At 45.6% G+C, this 6,000-nt stretch overlaps 1 long non-coding RNA gene across 2 annotated transcripts in view; it reads right to left on the reverse strand.

Moving 5' to 3' along the window:
* The window catches only part of LOC309373469, a 28,973-nt gene extending 23,219 nt beyond the window's left edge, over nucleotides 1–5,754 (reverse strand). The window contains exons 1-2 of one of the 2 annotated variants that reach the window (XR_014170062.1): nucleotides 5,697–5,754; nucleotides 3,119–3,261 (exon numbers count right to left, since the gene is read on the reverse strand). This is a non-coding gene — a long non-coding RNA (uncharacterized lncRNA). Of the gene's footprint in view, nucleotides 1–1,039; nucleotides 1,078–2,729; nucleotides 2,756–3,118; nucleotides 3,262–5,696 lie in introns of those variants that run through there. The other variant, XR_014170063.1, reaches the window with a different exon arrangement.
* Between the last annotated feature and the right edge of the window lie 246 nt (nucleotides 5,755–6,000).

Consider the following 6,000-nt stretch of genomic DNA (forward strand, 5'->3'; position numbering starts at 1 on the left):
TATGTATATGTATATCAGCCCCAACATTCAGCCACCCTAAAAGGTTTTCCCCCAACTGGGCTGCAGGTATAGTAATGCTTTATATCTGTAATATCTCAATCATGGTGAATGCTGCCCTTTGTGAGGGGAAGGAAATCAATTAATTTCAAAGGGAAGCTTCTAAGTCAGAAACCATTAGATCTCAGAGAGGTAGCACCAGGTTGCCAAGAACTGGATGCTAGCTGAAAATCCAGCAGGTGCAGCCCGAAGCTAAGATAAAAGTGGTCTCCCATGGCTCCATTTGTGCACAGTGCCTCCCGTGGCTGGGTCGCCATATTAGCAATCTGTTTGTAGAAGGAATAAATCCGGGCCTGGATACACAGAGACACATTACCCAAGCAAGTCCTGGCAAGACAGAGGCACTGTGGGGGAGGGGTTCCCATAACAAAGAAATTGGTCCACTTGCCTGTCCTGGACAGGGTCACACTCACCTGAAGAAACAGGTACACAGTTTAGGGCTGCTATTGGATCCAGCTCTGTCCCTGGAGGCCCAGGTAGCTTCAGGAGCTAGAAGCACCTTTTACCAGCTGCCTCTGGTGTGACAACTATGGTCGTTACTGGACTGGGAGAGCTTGACTGCCATCGTTCAAGCGCTGGTGACTTCAGGGCTGGAGAAATGCAATGCACCCTGTGTGGAGCTTCCATTGCACTTGATCTAGAAGATGCAAAATGCCCAAGGCAGTTCTTTTTTTTCTGGGGGTACTCAAGAGTATGCAATACCAGCACCTTTTTTTTTCTTCAAATGTTAAAAGTATGGCACTTGTATACCATTAAATTAATCGGGGGTTAAGATGTTGTATTTATGAATACCTGTTGATTGAGGAAAGTGGATTCAAAACTTGGAATTTCTGTAACTTCTAAAGCAAGTCGATGGCAATATAGTTGGTGTAAAAAGGTGACATACTGTTTTTAAACTTCCTACAAGTGTATTCATTGGCTTGTTCTGTAAAAGTCTAAATAAAGGTAGCTTTATATACTAAAAAAAAAGTACGGCACTTACTGTAACAACTTCAGGGTGAGTACCAGCACCCTTCTTTCCTAAAGCAAAACAAAACAAATCAAAACAAAACACCTAAAAAGCACTGGAAAGGAGTAAGACCATATCACACTGACAGCAGAATGAAGGCCTAGCCGGACCTTTGGTGTGATCCAGTATAATCCAATATGGCTCCTTTTATGTAAAGAAGAACATTCACAAAGAAGCTCATGTAGATTACATAACCCCTGTTTATTTTAGGGGCAGAATAACCAATGGTACAAAATAAATTGTAAGCAGCAGCAGAATCTAGTTAGAGCAGGGGTTAGTAACCACTTTTGGCCAGAGGACTGGATCTGAAAGTAGTCTCTGCGAGCCACATTGGCAGGTGGATGGGGCTGTCCAGCTGCCAGTCATTTGATGTCCTGTGACATCAGGCACGGGAAAGGCAAAGCCATGGCTATAAAGCAACAATTGCAGGTGTGCTCTGATTGTTGCTTTAGCACTGGTTGAATTGGGTGCCTTTCCCTACTGTGCTGCTTTTGGAAGGAATAAGATGCACTTGGGAATGACAAGGTGCTCCAGAGTGCACCTGGTCCCTGCCGAAAGTGTGTCAGGATAAGCAGTGAATTCAAGCCATGCCAATGTCATGTGATGCCATGTGGACATGGCTTGGCCAAAATGGCCTCATGGGTCAAACAGGGAGGCCTGGGAGGCCAAAATAGAAAGCCCACCACTGAGTGAGAGGGAACTTCCAAGATTAAGCCCCAGCAGTGCCTGAGAACTTCCCCTTCTAAACAGCATACAGTGGTACCTCAGGTTAAGACGCTTCAGGTTACAGACACTTCAGGTTACAGACTCCGCTAACCCAGAAATAGTACCTTGGGTTAAGAACTCTGCTTCAGGATGAGAACAGAAATCACACGGTGGCGGGAAGCCCCATTAGCTAAAGTGGTGCTTCAGGTTAAGAACAGTTCAGGTTAAGAACAGACCTCCAGAATGAATTAAGTTCTTAACCCGAGGTACCACTGTATTGGAAAAGCCTCCGCAATACTCTGCTCTGCATTTTGGCTGCCTTTAAGGAGCTGCCGTATCCTCCATACCTTTACTGTATTGACATACAATGGAACCTTGGTTCTCGAACTTAATCCATTCTGGAAGTCCGTTTGACTTCCGAAACGTTCGAAAACCAAGGCACGGTTTCCAATTGGTGCGGGCGCCCCAGATACAATAGCCAACAGCCGCATCGGATGTTCGGCTTACGAAAAACGTTCGCAAACCAGAACACTTACTTCTGACAGACAGATAAATTGCTATATCAGTTAGTAACTGTGCCATATAGACGCTTTGGTGCAGGGAAGGAAAGATAATTTCCTGTGTGTTGAGGTACTGCTCATCCAAAAGACAAGTGGTCCTCTTGGGGAATTCAACCACCATCAGCTCTCAGGTTAGCCGAATGCTGAGTGGCTGCATAAGTGAATGCACTACTAACCCTACACTTGACCTAGTTTCACACAGATCACACCATGATGTGGTGTGTGTGTGTGTGTTTTGTAGGGGTGGGGATTGCCTCAAGGTAAAGCAAAAAAGCAGTTGCTTGAATCCTCCCTACAAGCGACTAGTATGCTTCCCCGCTGAAGATCTCAGCAGCGTCTATCAGGCAGGTGTGACTTGCATTTCGCTCTGTCCCTTCTCCTTCCCATCCGAAACAGACCTCAGATCTTGCACAGCAACCACATCCTGTCTCTTCAGCTGCTCGTCTTTTCCTGCCAACTAATTACTATTCAGATAAAGTCACACACAGAGCCAGCACAGGACACAGTCAGCTAGAGGGAACAGATTCCATTGACCTCAACCCTCTTCTCTTTCTTCCAATAAGATCTTCTCTATCTGCATCCACCCACTTTGTCTAAGGGGTGGGAGGGGGGGAGGGAAAGGGAGAGAAATAAAACCCCCGTAGGTCCTCAGACTTCCCCAGTGGGGAGGCTGCAAGCAGGAAACGGTCTCCCGGGATCAGAGCTCAAGCAGATCATTTTCCATCACACTGACATGTCTAACAATGTAGTGAGTCACAAGCCATCCAGCAAGTGCAGAATGAGTCACCTGAAGTAAACTGGGGAGGGGTGGCTGCGAGTGATTTTTGTCTCCCAGAATCAGTGTTGTTTGAGTTGGAAGCATGTTTCCTCTTTCTGCAAAGGAGAGCAGCTGTACGATTCTCAGCTTCTAACCACAAAGGGCCCATTGACCTGTTTCAAAGAAAGAAAGAGGGGGGGAAAGAGCATGAGAGATAGTGGGGGAGGGGGAAGGATGCTTATTATTTTTAGCAGCAAACGTCTAAAAAACAGCAAAAAGGAGTGGGGAGCCAGCAGCACCTCCAACCCTGAAGAAACATGACAGCCATTTTGCCACCATGTTGTTGTTGTTTAGACGTGTCCGACTCTTCGTGACCCCATGGACCAAAGCACGCCAGGCACTCCTGTCTTCTTTGCCACCAAAGCCAACCAGAATTTTTGTCTGTGCTTCGGGGCACTGAGTTCAAGCTCCACACCTGCCACTGTGCGTGCGAAACGCAATGCGGGCCTCAGTGTATGCGCACAAATTGCATGGTCCTTCCCCTTGACAAACGTGTGCCTGAGGGTGAACGTGCTTCTCTCTTGGGTCATGCGTTACAGCACTGGGCAACCTTCTGCAGCCTTAGATCTTTTATGAGCAGCCTTCTGGGGCCCACATGCCAGCGGAAGATGGGGCCAGAGGCAGAAGTGGGCAGAACAACGAATGTTGCCTTTGTACTGTAGGCTGCTTTCAGCACAGCTCTTCCTTATCCTCCATCCAGGCAAGGAAGAACCATAATCAGGATTCAAGGACGGATTTCAGCCAGGCAAAAGCAGCAGCAGCAGCAACAACAACCCCCTCCCACACAGAGAGAGAGTTTAAAAGGCCATAGATTGTTTAATTAGCCAAAGGACTGGGAGAAGAGGAATATTTTTGCCTAGCAAAAAAAAGATATGTAACGAAGGCACCCTGGGGAGAGCATTCCAACAATTGGGGAGCCACAGCAGAAAAGGCCCATTTTTGTGTTGCCACTCACTGGCCCCACGGAGGAAGCACACAATGATGATCACCTCAGATGGTGATCACAGGGTTTGGGGTTGTTTGTATGCAAAGAGGCAGTCCTTGAGATATTGTGGTTTATAGGTTTAAAGGTTTTATAAGGTTTTATAGATCAAAACCAACACTTTGAACTGGGCCCAGAAACAAAGTGGCAGCCAGTGCAGTCAGACCAGGACTGGCATTACATGCTTACACTATCTTGCCCCATATGCAACCTGACCGCCGAATTCTGCACCAGCTGAAGTTTCCAAACCATCTTCAGAAGCAGCCCCATGCCTAAAATGTATAATTTATTGTTGGAGTGACATGAACAAGTTAAATCTGTGATGATAGATTGGGCAAGAAATGTTGGGCATAACGTAATGTTTGAAGACTGCGAAAGGTTGTGGAGGAAAGGGGTTAAGTTCACTGCATGTTCGCTGTTAAAGGAAAATATTGTGAAAATGATGTATAGATGGTACTTAACTCCTGTAAAATTAGCAAAGATTTATCACAACAGTGATAATCTATGTTGGAGATGTAAAGAAAAAGGAGGTACCTTTTATCATATGTGGTGGACCTGCCCCAAGGTGAAAGACTTCTGGGAGAAGATTTATAATGAATTGAAAAAAATGTTGAAATATACATTTATTAAGAAACCAGAGGCCCTCCTTCTTGGAATAATGGTCTGGAATTGCCCAAGAAAGATGCTAGATTGTTTTTGCATGCCACAACAGCTGCTAGGATTTTGTTAGCTAAGAAATGGAAAACACAAGAAGTGCCAACAGTGGAGGAATGGCAGATGAAGATGATGGACTTTTGGGAGCTAGCCAACCTGACCGGAAGAGTCCGCGACGAGAAGGAGGAGGAGTACCAGGAGGAATGGATGAAATTCAAAGACTATTTAGCTAAATATGCTAAGATAACTTAAACAGAAATACTTGCAAGTACCAGATTGGCTTAGGATTTAAATATGTGATTTTATAGAATAATACGTTTAAAGTTAATATGAAAAGAAAGAAAGATGTTATTCGACTAAGTAAGTTTTATGAGAAATTAGTTTTGGAAATCCGTTACAATGATATACATTGAAACTCAACCAGGGGGGTTTGAGGAAGTCACTTAACAATGTTAATAATAGTGGAATAATTACAGTTAGGATTTATGTGTGTGTGTGTGTTTATAAATTTGGTAAATCAATAAAAAAATGGGGGGGGCACAGAAGCAGCCCCGCGCTTAATGCATTGTAGCCATCTAGCCTAGAGGTTACCAGAGCACAGATGACAAAAGTTAGGCTTTCCCTGTCCCAAGAGGGGCACAAGTGGGCCACCAGACAAAACTGATGGAAGGCACTCCGTGCCACTGAGGCCACCTGAGTCTCAAGTGATGGAAATGGATTCAGAAGTACCCCCAAGCTGCATACCTGCTCCTTCAGAGGGAGTGTAACCCCATCAAGAGCAGGCAGCCTCCCATCTTTCCCGTCTAGGGAACCACCCAGTAACAGTCTTATCTGGATTGACCTTCAGTTTATTGGTTCTCATCCAGTCCATTACCAAGGCAAAACAACAGTCCAGCACTTCCACTGCCTCACCTGCAGATGTGAAGGAGAAGTAGAGCTGTTTGTCATCACCATGTTGCTGACAATGTGCTCCAAAACTCCAGATAACCCCTTTCAGTGGTTTCATGCAGATGTTAAACAGCATGTGGCATAAAATCGAATCCTGTGGAACCCCCCATTGAAGGCTCCACAGGGCCGAACAGCTCTCCTCAAGCATCACTCTCTGGAAACAACCATCCAAGCCAAGCACAGATGGAGAAGTGTGCAGTCAGACAAGCAACAGGGCTTGCTCTATTGCTCTTAGAAGGCTGCAAGCACAAAACAGATTTTTAGCTGA

Source organism: Podarcis melisellensis (assembly GCF_964234715.1).
Source record: "Podarcis melisellensis genome assembly, chromosome: 7".
Classification (NCBI taxonomy): Eukaryota; Metazoa; Chordata; class Lepidosauria; order Squamata; family Lacertidae; genus Podarcis; species Podarcis melisellensis.